This window comes from Pollicipes pollicipes, unplaced genomic scaffold (genome assembly GCF_011947565.3).
Source record: "Pollicipes pollicipes isolate AB1234 unplaced genomic scaffold, Ppol_2.1 Scaffold_4002;HRSCAF=4701_pilon_pilon_pilon, whole genome shotgun sequence".
Taxonomy (NCBI): Eukaryota; Metazoa; Arthropoda; class Thecostraca; order Pollicipedomorpha; family Pollicipedidae; genus Pollicipes; species Pollicipes pollicipes.
In genome coordinates, this window is record NW_023596420.1 from 23,433,446 (window position 1) to 23,456,496 (window position 23,051).

The following is a 23,051-nucleotide window of genomic DNA, read 5'->3' on the forward strand; positions in this document are numbered from 1 at the left end:
ATCCGGGGGGACCGGCCCATTGACCCAGTGACGGCCATTGGGCGGGGCGGGCCCGATGACTGGGATCAATGAGTCACCAGGGCTGGGCGCTGACTGGCAGCCGTTGCGTAAAGTCGGCAGGGCCACCTGTGTGAGTAACCGAATGACGGGGCTGTTGCCGCGAAGTTTTCGGGCGAGCGTCGCTGCCAGGGATCAGGGCGGCGATCTGGCGCAGACTCCGACTGCCATCCCGGGCGGTCGGAGTCTCTGGCCACTGCGCCGGCCGCTGCTGAAGCGTCGATGGCGCGCTGCACACGGCACACATGCACCGCCCCGTCCCTGACTCACAGTGCGCTCGCGTGCGCTGGCCGCTGGGGAGGCGTCGATGGCGCGCTGCCCACGGCACACACGCACCGCCCCGTCCCTGTCTCATAGTGCGCTCGCGTGCGCTGGCCGCTGGGGGGGGGGGGGGGGGGGGGCTCTGGTGCGGCGCTACACGGCACGCACGCTCCGTCCCGTACCCATCTTATAGCGCGCCCGCGTTCTCCGATGCTGGTGTTGCCGCGTCCAGACGAGTGTCCAACTGTGGCTGCTGCCCCCCCCCCCCCCCCCCCCTGTATTTCTATGGCAGGCACATCACTTTGCGGGTTTGGGCACTGATACGAAGTCCCCTATCCCCTCACACGTCCTCCTGTCCGTGTGTCGACACTCACCGCGTGCCGCCCTGTGTGTGGAGATTGTGTGGTGTCTCCGTGGTGTATGGCGCCCGCTCTCAGCTGCGGTCGGTGCCCTGCGGCGACGCGGCGGCAGCCACTGCCGGTCTGACCTCGGCTGACCTCCGCAGGGACCTGCTGTCCGTCGACACGACCGTCGAACAGGAGAAGGGCCACGAGATGGCCAACAAGGTGGTGGCCGAGCTCAACTGCTGCTCCAGCACCCTCAAGGACCTGTTCCTGATCAAGGACATGTTTGAGTCCATCAAGTTCGGCTTCGCGCTCTACCTGCTCACCTACCTGGGCGCCTGGTTCAACACCATGACGCTGGTCATCATGGGTGAGCGCCGGAGGGCTCGTGGCCCATTGGGCCGCTGAGGAGGCAGTCGGCCGCGCGAACTGCTGACCCTCTGCGGGGCTCCTCTGCCCTGACTACTGTACAGCATGCTCGGGACTGTGAGGCAGCCGTGTTACCTTGTGCGGGCGGGTTGACGGCGGCGCTTTCACAGCAGCGGCGGCACGGGCTGGGGCTTGGACGTGTCGGTCGCTCTCCGGGGACCTGCGATGGTGCCTGTGGCGCCGGTGTCGGGCGCGGAGATGACGCCTGGTCCCAGTGTCCCTCTCACGCCCAGAGTGATGTGCGGCTCTCACACGTGTGATCTGGGATGTCCTGGACTCACGTTTAATTCGTACTTGTTTCAGCCTACGTGGCGATGTTTACACTACCCAAGGTGTATGAGCAGAACAAAACGAAGATCGATGAGGTCATGGGACAGGTCAAGGAGAAAGTCGGCGAGATCTCAGCAAAGTAAGTAGGCCTCCGGACAGGCCTCGAGCGTGTTTGGCACGTTCGGTGGGGGGGTTTCGCCCATTGCAGCATTACATCGCGCAGAGCCTTGACGCTACTCCGTGTCGTGCTTCCTATGATTCTGATGGTCTGTCCCGCGTGAGGCAGGGAGTGATGTCGAGGTCATGAGGGGGACCCCGCGAGTCTGCTGGCCAATGGAAATCAGTCTGATCGATGAGCAGACGAGTGATGCTTTGGTGGTAGCCGTTCCTAGAGCCCAGCCCTCATTCAGCGGGACAACGAGTGCGGTCTCAGGCTGGCGTCGCGCATGCCTGTCCAGTCGGCCGCCGTGTCCATGTACAACCGGGCCAAGCCCGACCAGCTGTGTGTGCGTTGCTCATTGTCTGTGTCGGTTTGCACGTGGTGCCGCGGCGAGCCCCACATCCGCCGCTGACCTGACCTGACCTTCGCTCGCAGGGTGAAGGCGGCCATCCCCATGGGCAAGAAGGCCGAGCCGGTGACGGAGGAGAAGAAGGACGAGTGAGAGGCCGGGGCGGGCGCGCGCGTGACGACGTGAGGCGTGACTGGTGCGGGCGTGAAACATGACTGCAGGCCCCGCGGGCCCGGTGCGGCCGGCCGTTGGCCGAGTGCCGCGTGCTATGTGCCGCTGCGTGAGCGTGAGGGCGTGCGGCAGGTGGGGCCGCCGGGGGGCCTGGCGGCCACCAACTGGTTTGTTTTCTTCTCTCTATTTAAGCAGCCTCGTATGCAAGCACAGTTGTAAATAAACTGTTCCCGCTGTACATCTAAACTTACCCTGGTCGTTGGATTGTTGCGTCCCTGGCATGGGAAGAGATGAACACGTTCGTAAATCACGATGGTTAGCGTCTAATAGCCGCTATTCGAGTTGCATGTGCGATTGTATCGCTCGTTCCGTTCAGTTGAAGAACCCGTTATATAGCTATGGTGTCTGTACAGCTTCCGTCACGCGCAGACTTCCTTTGGTTTACGTGCTTTGATACCAATAAACAGGAAATGTGAGCTTGTCTGTCGTTGCCGAGGTCTTGCACCACATAACGGCGGTGGCTACGGCAGCCCGACGTCAGCAGCTTCAGGCGGATACGTCGGAGAGCCCCTGAGAAAACTTTATTGTCAGATGCGTCGCTGTCGGTCGAATGTGACTGTCGTTTGCGTTGCTAGACGCGAATAAGAACTTTGTTATTATTTCAGCTCGTAATCGTAATGCATCTGATCGCCCGCGCGGAATAAAAATATCGCCAGCATCCAAAACAAGGCGCGTATTGACCGTAGTCTAGAATAGCCAGAGATAAAATAGAGGTCCTTCGACCCCGCACTAAAAAAAAATGAGGGCCTTACGTAATGTTTACATTCTGTGACTGAACACTCCCATGGGTAGGATGATGAATGTCATCCGCATTACTGCGAATATCAGCAGGATTTGATGTCGTTTGATGAGGGCGAAACGAGTATCTTGATGTGGTTGCGAGATGTAGAAGAAGCGAGGTCGCAGCTCTGCGACGTCGAGGAGTAACTATGGCCATGTCTTCATTCCTGTTTATGAGCGCCTACACTTGGCTCAACAAATCACCCACAGGCGTTCGGACAATCACGCAAGTTTTTGAAAGTATTGTACCTTGGACGGATACGGAGATGCTGGCCGCATTTATCACACAACGTGGAGAACTACCAGGTTCTCACTCCTTTATTTCCATTTGAGTCCCATTAAGGATCAGGAGTGTACCGTATTCAGTTGGTGGGATTCCAGTCCCCCCCCCCCCCCTCCCTCCAACTTTCCCATTAGCACCTCACCCAGCTTCGAGAGGGAAAAGGGCAAATCCGTGATGAAATTTGATTCCTCACGCGAACGGGATGATTTTAGACCTTTTCTTCTGACTAGACACCTAAACTGACATTGAAAAGCGTCATTCCACTCCGAGCTTTTGCAAACATGTACTTGAAACGTCAAGAGCAGGGTTCTTTGAGTCCCTTGTAATGTGATCCAGCAGAGCTCCTTCCAGTCCCCGCAAGCGATCGGCGGTCGGCGTTGCTCTAATCATTTCGAAATTTTGTGTCACAGATGTAGCATCGGCACGTGGCACTAAAAAAGAGGTACAGAAACGGCCTCTTCATCCTGGCGCCGACCTGAGTTATACAGAAGCTTATGCAGCAAGGAAACCTTGATGGCAAAACTTCACGGCCTGCTACCTAGTGGCAAGTTAAGCAACTATAAGTTATCGTCATGTTTGCTAGATGGCTAGCTCTCCAAAGTAGTAAACAACCTGCACTCAGCTGTTGTAGAAATTTCCGTCTGGTCCGGCGCTGCTATTGGCCTGTTGTCTGAGCGGAGTATCCGTGAAAGGTGGGAGGGTCTGACACCAATGGTTTAGCATCTACTGCCTGCGTCAATTTATCCCCAAAATCTTGCTGAGCAGTTAACCATGTCCAAGGTTCATCCAACAAACAGTGAATATGAGAGGCGCAAGCAAATCAGTGTCCGTGGCATCGCACAAGTTGAGAACGTCGCAAACATAAAGAAGACTTTTAATCGTCATGTCCATTACACCTTGGTGAAGGACCGCAATGTCGCCACGGACCGCGACTACTACTTTGCACTTGCGCACACTGTGCGTGACCACCTGGTCTCTAGATGGATCAGGACGCAGCAAAATTACTATGAAAAGGATCCCAAGGTGAGTCTCCTTTTTGCATAAATTGTGGGGTTATTTGTCCTCCAAGTATGTGAGTACAGTGCCTATATCAGGAAGCCTAAGTACATACCTACTGAGTCTAAGTAGGTGCCTAGTGACATGTATCCCTCAATGGTGTTGTACCTCACTGTATCCACCTAGTTCACATGTGGCAGTGCCAGTGGCATTTTGAAGGCATCGGAACTGGGATGTTAGGATGGCTATGATGGCTCAAATCCTGAACGTTTGTGCAAATTTTCTACTAAGTTTCTGTGGCTATATGAGAAGAAGTAATGCAAAGTGAGACGGGGCAGCAGTGCCAAAAAAACAAGCTTTCTGGTCAATCATTCTGGGCAATTAACCTGTGTCTTAGGCTAGAAACTGCTTGTCAGGCTTCTTCAAGTAGCTCACCGACTTTGTAAGCTAAGATTATTTCATTGCTGAAAAGTTGATGGAGCAAAAGCTGCTGTAACCTGTAAGGTGCCTTTTCCCATTATGTGATGGGGGGGGGCTTCTTTTAATCCTCTCAGCTTTATAAAGTGGAACTCTGCCTGTGAGTTCAAAATGCAATGCTCCATCTCCACTGCTAATTGACTTTATGTTTTGAATGCATAGGCTTTGCTAGAAGACCTTTGATAAACATGTATTGTGTAAGCCCTGAATTCACCATCTAATCATAAACTTTCAGCTGAGCTGCAAAATGTTGTGGGAAAAGTTTGACTTGTCATAATGATCTGCATGGTCTGCCTCACCCTCTGACCTTATCTGGCCTTGAAGTTCACTCCTATCAGCCACAGGCCATCCCAGTTAGCCACAAAAAGGCAACAAGTATAACAACTCAAACCCAGCTCGGCAGGGGTGTGTTGGGAGGTAGGCTCTCTATATCATGGACCTACAGGTCCATGGTCCTACATCACAGGTCCTACATCACAAATAATGGGTCATAGTGTTAATGCTTGTTGCATGTTGAGCATAATTGTTTCAGTTGTAGTGTCATCTTGCTGATGGTGAGCTGTGAGCAAAATGTCCTGTTCCATTATATGTATGCATATAATATAAGAGGAGTCATGCCAGAGATGCTGTTTTGGGTATACCAAAGTGCCTTTAGTTTTTACACAATTGTTAATAGTAGGTACTATGTTTTTGTTTCATATTAGCAGTACTTGCAGCATCTGTCTGACAAAACCTGCAGCAAAATCAAAATGATTTGTCAGATCATGTTGATGGGGTTGGTTTGTTGAGATCATGGACCCCACTAAGCAGTGGTCATTGTCCGATTGCCGGCATTACCATCTGGTCACAAAATTGTGTCAGTGCAATGGCAGAATTTTGCAGCAAATGCATACAGCTGAAAGCCACACAATGTTTACCACCACTGGCATGCCCTTTGACAGCACTTAACCTTTATCACAACCTCTATCACTGACCACAGGCCATTCCAGTCACAGCTTGCAAAATAGCAAAACAAACAGCCAGCATCTTAAGTGACTCAAACTGCTCCCTGTGGGTTGGGTAATGAGAAGGCAGGCATTCTACCCCACTAGACAGGCCTGCATTTGGTGAGCAAAAATTACTGATAGTGGAAACATGACAGATAGTAATGCACCCATTAGTGGGGCTGATGCACCTTTAGGATAAACACTGCAGTGTACAGAGTTGCACAGGAAAAATAATATGATTTTTTGAAAGCATTGCAGAATGCCCCAGCCTATGGGTATGTCAAATGTGTCATAGCATCATGAATGCCAGGCAGTTGAGCATGCACTTGATCATGGGGATGGTGATCACCATCATCAGTTTCACATGGAAATGAAAAATTGCCTTACTAGCTCCATGTGTTTGACATGTGAAAAGTGGGCAAGGAACAGTCAGGTGCATGTATGTGTGGCCCCCACTTGTCCCGCATCCAAAGGAGACCCTGGATATGACTGGTCCTGACTGACTGGTCCTAAATGCCAGCTCCTGGTTCCACATTTTCACTGATTTTGTTTGCAAGTGCCAGACCAGGGTTCTTAGTTGTTTCTGTCTTGGCAAGCAAAATATGCTGGTTTCTCATTTCCATTGGCACTTTAATGAATACATGACCCTGGTTTGGTTTATGTGCTGTTTCTTTCCAGACACCCATTTATGGTTCCTGTTGGCTCACTTTCAAGTGACCAGATCCTGGTTCTTGGCTTCTCTTTGGCTCATTTGTAAAGACCAGCATGGGTTACCACTGGCAACACAGGCTACCTAGATACTGGCCAGCCTTTGATCCGCGCAGTGTCGTGCTGGGGCCTGCGGTCTAGTGGGCCACTGTGTTTGGCAGCCTTTTGCCACCGGCCGGACGTCAGAGGCAGCCTCACGGCAAGCGTGGCGACACGGCCGGCGACCAGGGGCGTCCTGTGACCGACCACGTCCGCTCGGGCGGGGTCCGACCGAGGCCCGCTCCGCTGGCGCCACCCAGGGCGAGCGGGCCGCCGTATCACCGGCAGCGCTGCTGCGCACAAGCAAATGTGTGTCCCAAGCATGGGACCCGCATGACGCAGCCGTCTGTGACGTCACATGTAACTGTATCGGGACAGCCCTGCCGATGAGGAGCAGGCCTCGGAATTTTGTCGTGTGAACTCTGACCCATCCGTCCGTCCCGTCACGCGTCTTCCTGCCGCGGCGCCGGCGGGGCGGGGCGGGCGGGGGGCGTGCCTCGTCTCCCGGCCTCCCCGGCGGCGCCGCCGCCGCCGGTCAGGTCGATAGCCGGGACGCTGCAGGGCCGTGCGGCGGCTTCCGCCGGCTGACATTGCACAAGGTCACCGCCCCGGCTCGCTCTTGAGAAGGTCACCGCTGAGCGCTGGACGCCGCTGGTGATGGGAGCTCCTCCTAACGCTGGTGGAGGCTCTAGCGGGGATTAGCTCTGGCCGTACAGAGCAGCTGCGTGGCTGGACTCAAGTTGTCTTGCGTTGATATATGCTCATGCCTGTATCAACGCAAGACAACTAGGTACCCTGAACAGAGGCGTAATGAGTAAAGCTGAGCTCGCTTATGAGGCGCTCTATCAAATGACTGGACATGCCTCTATACAACATTTGAGACGAGCGAGGCATAGCGATTGGCACCGAAATACAACTGCGATATTCATAAGCTCGTTCACCACACCACCGGTCGCCTTAGTAAATCTGGAACTTAAGCAGGATGGGCTCACTCTGGACGAGGCAGCTTTGTAGCTGGTCGTGGACGATCTTATTGCCTGTAGATCTGTTGGCACCGGCAGCGATAGGTGGAGGCAGGGTGGAAATCCGGTTGACTATCGTCTTGTGCACGTCCACACGCGTCGATGTGAGGCGATTTCGTGTGAACTGACTGCTATCCACAGGAGGGCAGCATTTTTGGGGCCGCCAGACGCTCGCCACACGCCGAGATCGACACCCGCTGTCGGAGCGTTATGCAGCGTTACGTCGCAGTGTCACGTCCAGTTTGGACCTACGCCTAAGCCGCTCTGGGTTCTTCTAGTCTAGCTTAAACTTCAGCTGCAGCCGGATCCGGCTTTTTGTGCGATTACGTGCGTGTGTGTGCGCGCCTGTGAAGGGCGGCTGGCCCGGTCATGGCGGGCCACGTGTCCCGGTCGTGGCCGGCTGTCGCGTGCCGCGCCGGGTCGGGACGGCCCCGGCCCCGCCACTGTTACCAGGCGGCCGCCGCCACCGTCCGGACAGTAAACCGTCTGCCGCGGCTGCTGTAAGGGAGCGGCGCGCGCGCCGGACGGCGTGGGGGCAGGACTGACGGCGGTATGCAGCAGTCAGTCCGTGTCGTGCTAGCGAGACCAGATTAGAAATGAACATCACATTTCTGCACACAAACGCGGCTTCACAAATGTTGCTGTTTCCTCTTTTTTTCTTCTTTTTTTTTGTCAAATACCCGAGTGAATTAGACGAGTCTTCCGACGTTTAGATTTATTATAATTCAGGATGTGCAAACGGTTCCACAGTTTTTTATGTTAATTGAAACCGAAGTTTTCACGCATAATTTTTATTCACGGCCGTTATATCTGGAAATTGTGCTCATGAACGCCAGATCTAAACGACCCGACATTTATATTTGGCTTGGTCTTGATCGCCGATTAACCAATGGAACGGCAGAATTGGAATGACGTTATTTTGGCGCCATGGATGCCTGGGTGACCTTGAAATAGACGGCATGAAAAGGATTCACATTTTACGGGCATGCAGCTCAGAAACTAGAGAAGTTTAGGTGTTGAGAAGGGCAGGGCTTTGAACTGCACCGAATGATTTGCATGATCGCTATTTCAATTCAGAATCCCATACAAATGTGGAACACTCCCTTTTAAACGTGAAGTGGATGCATATTTTTCTAATTTGCTCCAGCAACATCCATTGCTATACGATGAGCACAATGCAACCAACTGGTCACGTAATAATTGGCTTGCAGTTGAGTCTAGCCTTCAAGGCGACGACGGGGATGTAGTGACAGACACGCTCGGCTCCGGACCGGGCGACACTGTGTTCGTGCTCCCTTCGCACCACTGCCGTATCCCACATGCAAACTAATGCAACCATCCTGTCTCGGAATAACTCTGGCAATGAGTGGGACATGAAGCCCCAGTCATTATTATTGTAAGCCCAGCATTACTCTGTGCTTCTGTTGAACTTAATGCCAGGATCGAGTTGTGTCGTGCGGAATGTATTTCAGAATTGGGCATAGTCGCCTCCTAGTTGCTGCTGTATCTCTACTCGTACAAATCGCAAGGTCACCATGACGCACACAGTGCTAAACCGCTTGTTCCAGAACATCGGATGGCAGAACCTTTTTGAAACCAGTGAATAATTCAATGCATAACCGTATAGCTTGATATCATAATCATTCGCTGCGTGAATGCGACATCGGCTCAAGGCAACGTCGAGCGTTCTCTGGACAAACAGATCCTGACGACCGGTTGTATGTTAATTGGCTGTTCGGCGAACTCGTGAGCAGCCTTTTATTCATGTTTTTGTTCAATCTTTCTGTGAAAGCCCATTTACCTCCGATCTCTGCGGTGGAACCAATCAGTTCCACTGTCAGTTCCACTGTCGTCAGTAATAAAAACCGGATAATTTGGAAATACCAAAATTTTACCTGCACCTTGGATAGTTCACCGATACATAAGTTTCATCGCTTTCGATGATATAGACATAAGTTATCGCCCGTCAAACGTGTGCCCATGACGCTACCTTTCGAAAATCGCAGAGGCTGTGACACGACGATGATACCGCCCACTTTCTCCGGCCAGCTGGCGCCAGGCTGTTCATCTGATAGCTGTCACCAGGTTGTTCATCTGATATATGTCGGCGCGTATAGTTAATTATAACATATCACGTGTAAAAAATCACGTTACCATCGTGTTGTCAGGATATGCTGTTACAATATTATACCGTTAGGTATGTAGAGTGCGTATTTTGCTCTTGAATTTACGGCAGGATCGTCCGGCTCTGACCAAAGGATTGGACTATAACTTTCATTAATAATTAATTTCTTCAGCAGGTTTTGAAGACTACCTACGTTCCGACGTTTGACCCGTGGCGTAGCTCTAACAGTATCTTGACATGTGTGCAGCTGGAATGAATAGATAACACTCGGTTTCATGTCAGGAAGGAAAACCGTACAATTCCTTCAAACATGTCGTGGAGATTCGCCATTGCGTGGTTCAGACGGACTTGGCGACGCCTGAGCTGACACCGTGCCTCAATAAAAACTGTCTTGATCCGTGGTGCTGATTTGCCCGTTAGAATGAAATAATGGATGGCGTTTTCGATAAACGTGATGAAATGGGATGCTGTTGATGAGGTCTCATGTGTAAACAATGAAACAAAATTTGGGACATAACGTTGTGAGCGAAGCCCAAGTTAGCGGCTGCCATATTTGTCAGGGTATACTGATGAGTCTGGCACACCTATGGAAGTCCATGAGTATCCATTACTACCGTGAAGATCCGTGACTGTCCAGAAACCCTGATACCCATAAGTTCACCGCACCGCTTCCATGTGAACGGATACAATGAATATCATATTTTGCCCGGATTTTATTGCCCGACTTTTTGCCCGGCTTGTTATCCCCATTGCAGCCATACTTTTTTCGAACGGGAAACCCGCCTGTTGGTTTTGCTTATCTTCTGGATGGCACATTGAACGGAAGAAAGGCTTATAGTATTTCCCCATCGTTGGCTGGATATTGCCTCTGGTGGTCCACGTGTCTCGCCGCCGTATCGAAAATATCCACAGTGCTCAGCAGAGCTTTCAAATGGCTGGGAACGGCGGTTCGTCCGACATCGGGTGGTCGATTGGACGGTCTCACGCGCCCGTTCAGGCGTCGGAAATGGCGCCGGCCACCTCCGGGCGCTGTTTGTCTGCGAAGTAGAACCCATTGACCTGGCTGGTGCAGGAGCGAGGCGCGGCTGCAGGCGGAGCGGCCTCCGGAGAGTATCTCCCCGGAGACACGGGCTTTTCATGGGCTGATTAAGTCCCGAATTATCGTCGGGCGTTGTTCCATTCCGCAGACGGGCTCGAAATTAGGCCAGCCACTCGAGCGTAAAAACTATTTTGACGTCGCCGTAGGTTGTCGTCCATACACACACAACATTAGGCAGTGCAAATATCACACATGGCGTCTGCATTCCCTGAAGAGCAAGGTGACGTCAGTGTACACTCGTGTATGTGCGGACCGCGGGAGTGTCTGTGTCCTGTCCCATCAATTCGGGTATGTGTGTGTACGCGGCATGTACAGTCGGCACACAGGCGGGAGACGGGGAGAATGTCCGCGACGAGCCAGCGGCTGCCGTAGCTCGCACTGGACCGCCGTGTGGGCACTGTTCCCACACCCTGCGTCCTCGACGGCGGGTGCGTGTGGGCACCTCGCCTGTCGTATATGGCGTGAAGGGCGAAAGCTGCGCCCCGCTCCCTTCTGTGAGCGGTCAAGAAGCCGCGGTGGCTCCCGTGGCGATCCGGCGCAGTGCAGTGGACTGAATCCAGCGCCTTCCACGAACGTCAGGCTGCTGCTGCAATAGTTTATTGTCATTGCCCGACTGCCTTAGGGCAATATTTCACCAGCGGCTGGTAGCGTCTGGACGGCTGCACCAGACGGGCATTGGTCGCGCGCTGTACAACTTGGTGCGCGCATGGGACGCCTTAGCAATCATGGTGAAACAGTAGTGAGAGTACCTTTGCGTGCTGTAACCATAGGAATGTAAAAGGATGTGCTCCGGGGTGCGTCCTTGTCACTGGACTCTGCGTGCATCGGCACGGTCTTGCTCCGTTGGACGCAAAGGCAGAACTAGCTATAGAAGATATTACGGTGAATATGTGCAATGCAGTGTCCATCCAGCGTGGTATGACGTTCCACTGACAGGTCGCGGCATGCATTGTGCTGCGGGACGTCATGTTAGAGTATTGCTTTGATTTTTTAAATACTGTGGTCTTGGAATGACTTCAGCTGGCAGGATGATGACATGACTTCACTTAGGTGCGCGCTGTGCAGTATGTGCGTACTATCCCGTATGAGTCGCGGTCATTGTGTGTCCGCTTAGTCCCGCCCCCTCTCGTCGTCACCGTAACACGTCACTGCTTTTACCACGCATGGGTGGTACGTGTTGCGCTCTGTGCGTCCGAGGTATTGTGTGTTTTAAGCTGCAATTGTCTACATTGCAGACAGACGCAAACGCCGTGGCGAACCGTGCATATTTAACTGTGCCTCAATGGTCAACTGTCCTTGCTGTTGCAGCGCGTCTACTATTTGTCTCTGGAGTACTACATGGGGCGCACCCTGCAGAACACCATGATCAACCTGGGCATCCAGAGCGCCTGCGACGAGGCGCTGTACCAGGTAGGCCGGTCGACCCCGCCGCCGGCGGCCGCCGCTTTCTCCGACGGCCGTGTGACTCTCGCGGCGGCGAGCGGGCCGGCGCCCGGCCACCGCGGCCCGCCCCGCCCCGCCGATGGCGGGACGGCCGCGGCGTGGCCAGGTCACCGGGCACAGACCGTCGCTGACCGGAGCACGACTGCCGACGGGCGCATATTTGATTCCAAGTCGGCCGTATACTGCGGACGTGAGGAGCCCTGTCGGATGCGGAGGACTTTGAAGCTTCGCCATGGCTGACGCGGAAATTTTGGAGTGACGTCATGAGTAGCATGTGTTGCAAAGCCGTCTTTGAAGCTACAGGCATGTGGAAGCATTAATGTAGTCAGTACCTCCCCAATGTACTCGGTGCTTCCGCAGAAGTTTTCGATATTTGTGAAGTAGTTTGGGGTTACCGTCGACCTCTTTATATGAACTGATTATTATTTATTACAGCTCCAGATTATTTGACCATTGTAGCATGACATCTCACTTGATGAATATGACTGTATGTTCGGCGTGATGAATATGCATATAGACTGTATGTTCGGCGGACCCTGCATTCCAGCTAAACTAGAAGCAGAATTTGTCAAGTATCTATGTTGCAGCTTCCACACAGGAAAACGTCTTAATCGGACTAAATATGGCCTGATCCGGCCATATCCGGAGTATGGCGTTGTTGAGTTGGTTCCCGTGGTGTAACCGTTTACGTCAAATTTTCCCTTCGTGGGGGGTAGCACGTGGGCAGGTTCACCGACACACACACACACACATTTTCTTCGTGAAGTCATCGGTCTCCTTCAAGAAGCTCGCCGCGTTCCGAGCAATTTTCAAATGAGATGCCTGTTGGCCACTAACCGTATTGTTGTTGATCGGCTTGCGCTATCTTGTGTCGTTTTAACACGCTGCTGTGTCATATATCGAGGTTAGTGCCACAGCCTTTGTCGGCTGTGACGCTGACCTCGCCTTTGCACGGCTGGTGACTCAGGGACGGATAATGTCCAGAGGCGGATCATTGGCCAGAGCAGCGGGCCCGGGCTGGGCCGGGCGTGTCAGCCCAGGGGCCCGGGCCAGAGTTCGGTCCAGGGGTTCGGGACCACAGTTCAGTTCAGGATCCCGGGATATAGTTCAGTTCAGGTGCCCGGGCCACGGCTCAGTCCAGGGGCCGGGGTGATAGTTCAGTCCAGGGGCCCAGTCCAGAGGTCCAGATCACAGTTCAGCTGGGAATGGCGCCAGTCGGGAGGCGTGGCGCTCGGCTGTCACCGCTCTCTGTCCGGGCGCCAGGTGGGTCTGGACATCGAGGAGCTGCAGGACCTCGAGGAGGACGCCGGCCTGGGGAACGGCGGTCTGGGCCGCCTGGCCGCCTGCTTCCTCGACTCCATGGCCACCATCGGCCTCGCTGCCTACGGCTACGGCATTCGCTACGAGTACGGCATCTTCGCGCAGAAGATCAAGGATGGCGGCCAGGTGCGCTGTGTATATTTTGAACCCCTGCCCCGGTGCCGACTCAAAGTATGCCACATTTCCTTCGATTGTATCAGCTGACCTCTTCTTTATCTTCCATTCCATGGTCGTTATTTTCGCCCTCGCATCATGCTGCTTTCTGTTTTGATGTTTTGCTACCGCCTCTGTCGGCAAGCCATCATGACTGTTACTCATCTCCGTTCCACTTTGTCTTTATGTTTGTTCCAATGCGCCACACACCTTTTGGGGGCATGCTGTTCGGGACGTGCCGTGTTGACGGAGGTTACCTGTGTCAGGTCAAAAGAGTTCATGGCACGCAATTGTATTACCTCCCGAATCCGAGCAACTTAAGCTGCTGGGACAATTTGCGGTTCACAGAGATCCGATGTGTCCCAAACAATTTTCAAAATTTACGCAGGGGAATGACGTTGTATTCCGACCGGTGTTGATAATTTTCAACCGTCAAAGTTTGGCAGTTGTTGCATGATTGCTGTCTTGTTATTGCCACAAGTTGAGGGAATTGTGCACTGCACTGACGCTGTTCGCGCGTGCAGACCGAGGAGCCGGATGACTGGCTGCGGTTCGGTAACCCCTGGGAGACGGCCCGGCCCGAGTATGTGCTGCCCGTCTGCTTCTTCGGGAGGGTCGACGACACCCAGTGGGTCGACAACCAGGTGAGTCGCGCTGCATGCTTACGGCTAGATCGCGACGCAACGCGGAAGAAGCGCAGGAATTTAGGATGCTTTTGTAACACATTCTCTGTATTGTTTAACTAGAAAACATGTTTTTTACTCTCAGGTAGATGTTGCGCAGGCGTTTTCAAGCGAAAGTGCGACGAAATTGGAATCGCTGTCTTTTTGTCGATGATTTTGGATAATATGTTGTGCGGTGTTTCTCCGGCAGCTTCGCTCTGTGTTCTGGCGTAGCCTGCGTGCTTCCGTAAGCGCAATGTAAAAGGATTGCATATTTCGGTGCTTCCGGCTTGGGGTGTATCTTATGAGACATTTTTCTGACAATGAATTAGTTTGACTGTTCTGGAGGATCTGCGCAAAATGGCCTCGCTGCTTATATGGGATGCCATAGATCCTTCTCATGGCTCGATGGCCACGGCACCAATGCCCCTAATGTGATCCGGAGCGATCGCGCGCCCATGCCCCGGCTCATCAGCACGCCACGGCTTGGCGACCACCGCACCAGGCCGTGCCGTGCCAGGAATGGTGGGCCAGCGCGGGTCAGACACAAATGGTGGGCCAGCGCGGGTCAGACACGCCCGCGCAGCGTACTGTGAAGTCAGCGGTTCCTGCGGGCGGTGTCAGCCACTCTGTGATGGCAGCGCGCCGTCCGCGCACCCGCCGTGACACTCTGATGACGCTTGATGACGCTTGATGACGCCTGGCAGGTGGTGTTCGCCATGCCGTACGACACGCCGATCCCCGGGTACGCCAACAACGTGGTCAACACGCTGCGCTTGTGGTCGGCCATGTCGCCGTCCAGCTTCAACCTGCAGTTCTGTGAGTGCAGGGCCCGGCAGTCGGCATCGGGTTGGCGTGCCTTCTGTTACAGACGAGTAGTTCGGTCCTTTTAACCGGGTGACGGCTCCGCTTCAGGACGTTGCCGCATCCGCTGACCTCTGGGTTTGGATATGCGCTGCTTTGTTGGTGCTCGTTCTTTATCGTCGTTAGCTGGCGTTTTGTTCCAGCGCAACTTTCATGTAACCTTGGTTAGGCATAACTGGTTGCTCTTCAGCCAGCGCAGGGCTGTTCATAGTCTCCTCCTGTCCGAGGCTATATAAGTGATACGCGGCGTATCTGACCATCGAAGCCCGAGCTGAATGCGAATGGCGTCCCGGGACTGGTTTCACGCCGGTTTTGGGTCGCTGGGTCGCAGATGCTGTTTAAGGTGGTTCCAACCTCGGTGTTGTCGGATATGCAAGCGTGAAGGACGTCATTGACATGCAGTTTCGGGCACAACGCGAACTCAAATGAAGTGTCCTGGGCTCAGCATCGGTTATGCTAATAATAGATGGGCCAGGTGTGCGTTGAGCTTTATGACGTAAGGCGGGTGGATTAACCCTAATGGACAAAGGCTGGTCATGTCTGCATGGGATCAGGTCAATGCCGTCAGAACGTGTCATGCCGCGATCATAGCAAGTGTTAAAGTAAACGATTGCGGTGACAACGGAGTATAGGTACAGACTAGCCGACAGGTATACACATCCAGTGACCATGCTTGTCGAACGGGCGGAGAACTCGGATACAAATTGCCTGTTAGTGTATCGTGATTAATGACGTGCTAGTCCAGTTCCTGCCATCGATCATAAGGCGCTCCCCAGAATTTAAGGGCTCGTGAACTATGCGGCCTAGATTGAGAAGTGCATGTATTGTCACTCCACAACAAGCATCTAATTTAAAATCGACGCATGTAACGACGTTGGCACCGTTGTGCTTTTGGTCAAGGCTATGTCTGCACGACAGGTCTGACGTCACCACTGCCTCATTCCAGTCAACAACGGCGACTACATCCAGGCGGTGCTGGACCGGAACTTGGCGGAGAACATCTCGCGCGTGCTCTACCCCAACGACAACTTCTTCGAGGGCAAGGAGCTGCGTCTGAAACAGCAGTACTTCATGGTGTCCGCCTCCGTGCAGGTAATGGACCGCCGAGAGCGAGACGGAGCGCGCACGGACGGTCGGCGGCTGCGTGACTGTGGCGGTGCGCGCAACACCGTGCTATGTGTGCGTCCGGGAAACCAGAGGTGTGGGGTCCGAGTGCTCGCGGTGCCTGCCTTCCTGCCAGGGGGAGAGGCAGGCGACGCCACGGAGCCTCAGCAGCGGAGTGCGTCGTAAGCCCAAAGGACCACGGCGACGACCGTAGTATATGTGGTGGATGATTTTACTCCGTGGGTTTCGTGACCCTAATTTCACACAAGGGAGGATATGGCAAAATAGCATAGATGGAGAAGGGACACTTTAAATGATATATCAAGTGCCGGCTTGTGATGCTACGTGATTACGGTCAGGTATGGCCACTGCACCCCTTCAGTCCATGATAGTAAATAACACAGTAGACGTTGGCCAGTTCAGTCTCATTTACCATGGTGACCGCGCCTCTGCGCATTCTGACGCAATTTGCCGGCATTTCGGATGCGGTATTGAACATTCGCACACTCCAGTACCCTGAGGATCCTCAGTACCTGACCTGCATGATCAACGGTCATGCCCGTGCTGTCGTCAGGACATCATGCGTCGCTTCAAGTCCTCGCTGCACGGCAAGAAGCGCTCGACTTTCGAGACGTTCCCGGACAAGGTGGCCATCCAGCTGAACGACACGCATCCGTCGCTGGCTATCGCCGAGCTGATGCGCGTCTTCATGGACATTGAGAAGCTGCCCTGGGACACGGTCAGCACCACCTCCCCTTTGTGGGGCGGGCATTGATCGGAACGAGTCACGCTGCTTGTAGCTCGCACTGCATCGGCATTTTATTAATTGTTGCAGCTGTGCTACGTTCATGTGTTTTCTGGGCCTTCAATCGTGACTGGTAAATGATATGCCTCTTGATTGACTCTTGTTTCACGTGTTATTTTTTCTTGGCGTAAAATGGCACAGCAGTCACAGGGTCCGAACGTTGAAATAATGGTCATCGTCGTGATGTTTGCCTAGTTTTAATAGCGTGCATTCCGTTCATATTTAACAAGAAACATCGGTGAGAAGAATTGACCGCGGCCAATGCGGACAGTTTGTGTAAGCTACTGAACGGTACCTTGGCTCGCCACCTATATGAGTTAAGATTGTTGGCCTTATCAGTGTCCGTCCATCTTGGGCTGGTTTCGGAGCTCCGCACCTGGGATGATCTGCGCGTCACTGAGGTTGTGTTGTGCGCGCAGGCCTGGGACCTCGTTCACCGCACGTGTGCCTACACCAACCACACCGTGCTGCCGGAGGCACTGGAGCGCTGGCCGGTCAGCATGCTGGGCAACATGCTGCCCCGACACCTGCAGATCATCTACGACATCAACTGGAAACATCTGGACGAGGTGAGTGTGGTAACTGCAGCGCCGGCTGCAGATTTCAGGTTTGAAATGTTTATGGATATTTGCGCATGACTCGCCTGAACTCAGTTTTTGACGTACTGCGTTCAGATACAAGGGGCCTAAAACGAGACTGAATATCTTGGCTGTGGTGTTGTTAGCACTTCTGCCTGTTTACGAACTGTTTTGGCTCGCGCGTGATGCCGTCACCGGCGCGCCTTGACGTGCTGGCGCCGCGCCCGCGCCCGCGCTCGCCATCAACACAACGCCGCGCAGCTACGTCACCATTGCAAAACCCCGGCGGGTGCTGGGTGTAGAGGCCGGCGGCGTGCCGGGCCGATCGGCCGCGGTTTGGAGCCGCGTCCGTGCGCCGCAGGTGAACCACCGCTGGCCCGGAGACCTGGACCGGCTGAAGCGCATGTCGCTGGTGGAGGAGGACGGCGAGAAGCGCGTCAACATGGCCCACCTGGCCATTGTCGGCTCGCACGCCGTCAACGGCGTGGCCGCCATCCACTCAGAGATCATCAAACGCGACATGTGAGCGGTCGGGTCGGGGGCGGCCGGCCCTGGGCCGAGCCTGATGGAGAGAGATGTTTACGGCACGGGTGGATTGCTGCCAAGGACGTCTAGAAGAATGTTTGGAGGGAGGATTGAATGTTTTTTTCTAACTTCTGTAGTCAAATACGTCGTAACATCCAATTGGGATTCTGGGTTTCTTATTCTATGGACGCTGATGAACACTCTGGGAAAGGATCGGTACGCCAGTACGTTTTGCCAATTGTTAAGTAATTTCCACCTGTGCTGCATCAGCTTCAAGGACTTTTTCGAGATGACCCCGGAGAAGTTCCAGAACAAGACGAACGGAATTACAACCGCGTCGTTGGCTGCTTCTCTGCAACCCCGGCCTGGCGGACGCCATCGCCGAGGTACGGGGCCCACTGTGACACCGCGTGTGTGCACTGCGTGTCCCGAATTTGACTATGGCTGTTTCTCGCTGTCGGTACTTGTTATCTGTCGCGTCTGCAAGGTCAAGTGCGTCGCCAAGTTAGCTGCTAAATGAAAAGCTCCCTCGTTACCTGTTTGGGCAGTGATCAAAGTGTTACTACTCGGCTCCACTAAATGTGATGCGAGCATCTGTGTTGCATATCCTCAGCAGGGTAGGTGGAGCAGTGGATGTGACGTGTCTCCGATTTAGACAAAGCTGTGCTTTCGTAGAAAATCGGCGAGAACTGGATCACCCATCTGGACGAGCTGACCAAGCTGAAGCCGCTGGTGGACGACGCCAACTTCCTGCGCACCGTACAGAAGGTGAAGCAGGAGAACAAGATGAGGGTGGCGCAGATGCTGACCAAACAGTACGAGGTCGAGGTCAACCCGGCGTCCATGTTCGACATCCAGGTCAGTCGGCCGGGGCGTCACGTCCAGCCGCCAGCGGGTGGCACTCGGAGCGTCTGGCTGGTACGTCTGTGCGGTCAGCGGCATCGGTTTTGTGGAGCGGGCCGTGTTGGACATACGCGTTGCGGGAAGTGAAGTGGTTGTCTGGGTAGTGAAGTGGTTGTCGGCGTAGTCGCAGCGCAGGGCATGTGTGGTTTTGCCCTGCGATTGGCATGCGTGTCGTCAGTATGCCCTGGGTAATTCAAGGGTGGCCCCCGAAATCCATCTTTTTTTTTAAATTGAATGAAATCTATCTCCTTTAAAATTGAATGAAATCGGATCTTCCTTAAAATTAGGCATCGCCGAGTTAGCCGAGCTTGACCGCAGACCTTTGGACCGTGCTCAGGTGAAGCGGATCCACGAGTACAAGCGCCAGCTGCTCAACTGTCTGCACGTCATCACCATGTACAACCGGATCAAGAAGGACCCGGGCGCTAAGTGGGTGCCACGCACGGTCATGGTCGGCGGCAAAGCGGCGCCCGGCTACCACATGGCCAAGCAGATCATCCGCCTGATCATCGCCGTCGGCAACATCGTCAACAACGACCCCGTGGTCGGCGACAGACTGAAGGTAACGACCGGCCGGCCGGCACGGCCCGGCGCGCTGTGTGGGGAGAGAGAGAGAGAGAGAGAGAGAGAGAGAGAGAGAGAGAGAGAGAGAGAGAGAGAGAGAGAGAGAGAGAGAGAGAGAGAGAGAGAGAGGGAGAGCGGGAGAGCGGGAGAGCGGGAGAGAGAGAGAGAGAGAGAGAGAGAGAGAGAGAGAGAGAGAGAGAGAGAGACTTGCGTAGATGTGCGCCGTTGACTGTTTTCATACGTTTAGTCTCGAGCGGGTTGTCAACACAGTAGGGCTCGTCTCAAATTAGCTATTTCAGCTGTGCTAAGGCCGGTAAACTCGGGATCGATTGCTTTTAGGCGCGCAGAAGAGGCGCCTAAATGACGCCTTTAGGCGTCTAATGCATGGCTTTGACGCAGATCCCACATAGAATGTGGCACTTGTCCGTAAGAGCAGGGCACATCACGCTTCAGCGAGCATCAGAAGGCTGGCGCTGAGCGGTCGGCGGGGGCACGCGTCCGTCTGATGTACGAGCGCTCTGCGGACAGGTCATCTATCTGGAGAACTACCGGGTGACGCTGGCGGAGCGCATCATCCCGGCGGCCGACCTGAGCGAGCAGATCTCCACGGCCGGCACCGAGGCGTCCGGCACCGGCAACATGAAGTTCATGCTGAACGGCGCGCTCACCGTCGGCACCCTGGACGGCGCCAACATCGAGATGCGCGAGGAGATGGGACCCGAGAACATCTTCATCTTCGGTGAGACTACCGTGAGGCTCTAAAGGGATAGCTCGCTAGAATGAAGCAGTTAGATTGCCAAGCCAGACGAAATATCGAAAAATGTACTTATCAACAAGGCGTGATTTTGTGTGACCTTTTGCCACGTCGTTGGAAGTTCTGCTGAGCCCTTCACTGCCACCATGCCATGGGTGATGTGTCATGTGTCATGTGTCATGTGTCATGGGTGGGTTGATCGTGAAGTGCCTGCTCTGCCTGGGCAGGCATGGACGTCGAAGAGGTGGAGGCTCTGAAGGCGCGCGGCTACAACGCCCACGAGTACTACAACAAGCTGCCCGAGCTGCGCAAGTGCATTGACATGATCAGTAGTGGCTTCTTCTCGCCGCACGACCTCAACCAGTTCAAGGACGTGGTGGACATGCTGATGAACCACGACCGTTTCCTGCTGTTCGCCGACTACGAGTCGTACATCCGCTGCCAGGACGAAGTCGGCAAGCTGTACATGGTCAGTTCAAGTCGGGGTTCTGTCGGACACCGCAGAGCTCGCAGATTTAGGTCTTGCTAAAAGTGAACGTTGCTCAGAGCTGCCACAGTTGAGACATCATTTCGTCCAGGCCTGGCTTGAAGCAAACACAGGCTTTGGGTGATGTGCTGTCAAATATTGATGTGGTGATTTGGCCAGCTCCTGATGTTTGGTATCGACATATGCCGCACATTTCGGTTTTGGTTGCCATTGGCTATTTCAGGCCTGTGTAATGCATTAGAGCGTTGACTGGTGATGGTGCAGTTGTCTCTCCCCGTGAAGTGACCTCTCTCCGGTGTGTGTGTGTGTGTGTGTGTGTGTGTGTGTGTGTGTGTGTGTGTGTGTGTGTGTGTGTGTGTGTGTGTGTGTGCGTGCGTGCGTGCGTGCGTGCGTGCGTGCGTGCGTGCGTGCGTGCGTGCGTGCGTGCGTGCGTGCGTGCGTGCGCGTGCGTGTGTGTGTGTGCGGCCCCTCGTGCAGGACTCCCGCCGGGACTGATGCTCGAGCCAGCTGAAGCCCGGCGGCTGCGGTTCGCTCTGGACAGGCGTGGCGTTGCGAGGGCCCATGATAACGCGTTTGAGGACGGGAAGGGGGTGTGACACCCAATACATGGGAAGGTAATCTTACAGCAGCCGTTTGGAGCTGCTTTTACTGACGACTGTGTGGACTTCCAGAACCAGGACGCGTGGGCGAAGAAGGCCATCATGAACATCGCTTCGTCCGGCAAGTTCTCCAGTGACCGTACAATCGCCGAGTACGCGCGCGAGATCTGGGGCGTGGAGCCCAGCTGGGAGAAGCTGCCGGCGCCTCACGAGCCCCGCGAATAGCCGAGCCATCTGGGGCCAGGTCGCAGAAGATCTAGTTCGTTTTCGACCGTCAGGTGGTGCGAGGGGGCTGTACGTGCTGCGCGCGTAGTGTGAGGAAGAGAAAATCTGATTTATGTATCCCGTCAGCGTTGAGCCCCGAGTAGCCGATTATCATGAGCAAATAGTTTGTTGCCTTCAATTTCTGCCTTTTGTGACATTTGTTTGATATGTGCCATGCATAGCACGTAGCGCGATAAAGCTCAGGTCAATCTTGTTGAGGCTTCCTTTTTGACACTGCCAACAAAATGCAGTTAAAGCTGCCTCTTGGACATAGAGCTTAACGTTTTGCAAATTTTGGAGTGGTATTAGTGCCTGCGATGTTTTAGGTGGTTCTCATAAATCCGTTTGCATATCAGCGTAGTATTTTATTTGTTTTATGGCAGGTCCGAGGGCTCAAATTTGTCGTTCGCAGGACATGGGAAGGTTATATTAATGGGATTCTGAATATATTGGTCTTTGAGTTGTGTATGGTACTGGCTTTGTGCTGTCCGCCGTGTTGAAAATGCTCCAGGTTTCAGCATCTCACTAGAACTAACGACTTATAATAAAAGGCTAAAAATGTCCCGACTGTTAATAACATGCCTGCTTGTTTGGCGCCGGGAGCTGGTGGGTAGCAACGGCCACAACACCACTGTCCAGCCAGGGGTTCCCAAAGAGGATCGGGCCGAGAGGCTTGCACAGCGGGTATTGAACCGCAAGCTGGGCCAGTGGCTTGCAAACGTCGACGCGTTTCCAAGGGCCTGACCGTGGGACAGCCTGAGAACCGGAGGTGGTACCGGCGTGGGCATGACCGAGGGGTGCGCGGGCGTCTATGACCGCGATGAGGTCTGCGACGATCCTCGTCAAGCGTAGGCGCTATTGGGTCGCTTTGGTGTAGGCTGTGGGTAGCACAAGGGCCAACCTTTGCAGCCAACGGACGAGTGATACCAGGATTGCACATGACGTATTCACAGTGGCTCATACTCGGCCGCTTAACTGACAAAGCTGTCGATATTTTCATGCTATGACAACCCCGGCTTGGGGTTCACTCCCTGCCACCCCTCCCCTTGCTCAAAATCAGCCAATCAGCATCGAAGGGGCGGTGGTTAACCCAGCATCTTAGCGCCGCATGCTTGACAAATGGGCTGGGCAGGTCAGATGTTTGGGCGCGGAGTCAAAGGGCAACGGATTAGCACCAACGAATTGCGCGCGGGGGTCGCTAGAGGGCAAAGATTCTGGTAGCATCAATTTACATTCACATCTCCTGCCCCCCCCCCCCTCCCCCTGAATGAATTTTGGAACGCTGTCAGCATGCGAGGGCGGTGGCCCAACCACCAACAATCTCGTGGCATTTCTAGATGTCTTTTGACGTCTGTGAACGGGGTATGTCAATTAGATCATGGCGGTGTTTGGAGCAGAACATGTCCCGCA

At 54.1% G+C, this 23,051-nt stretch overlaps 1 pseudogene; it reads left to right on the forward strand.

The window, feature by feature from the left end:
• LOC119093814 (glycogen phosphorylase-like) overlaps nt 1–22,202 on the forward strand; it is a 36,982-nt pseudogene extending 14,780 nt beyond the window's left edge.
• The last annotated feature ends 849 nt before the right edge of the window (nt 22,203–23,051 follow it).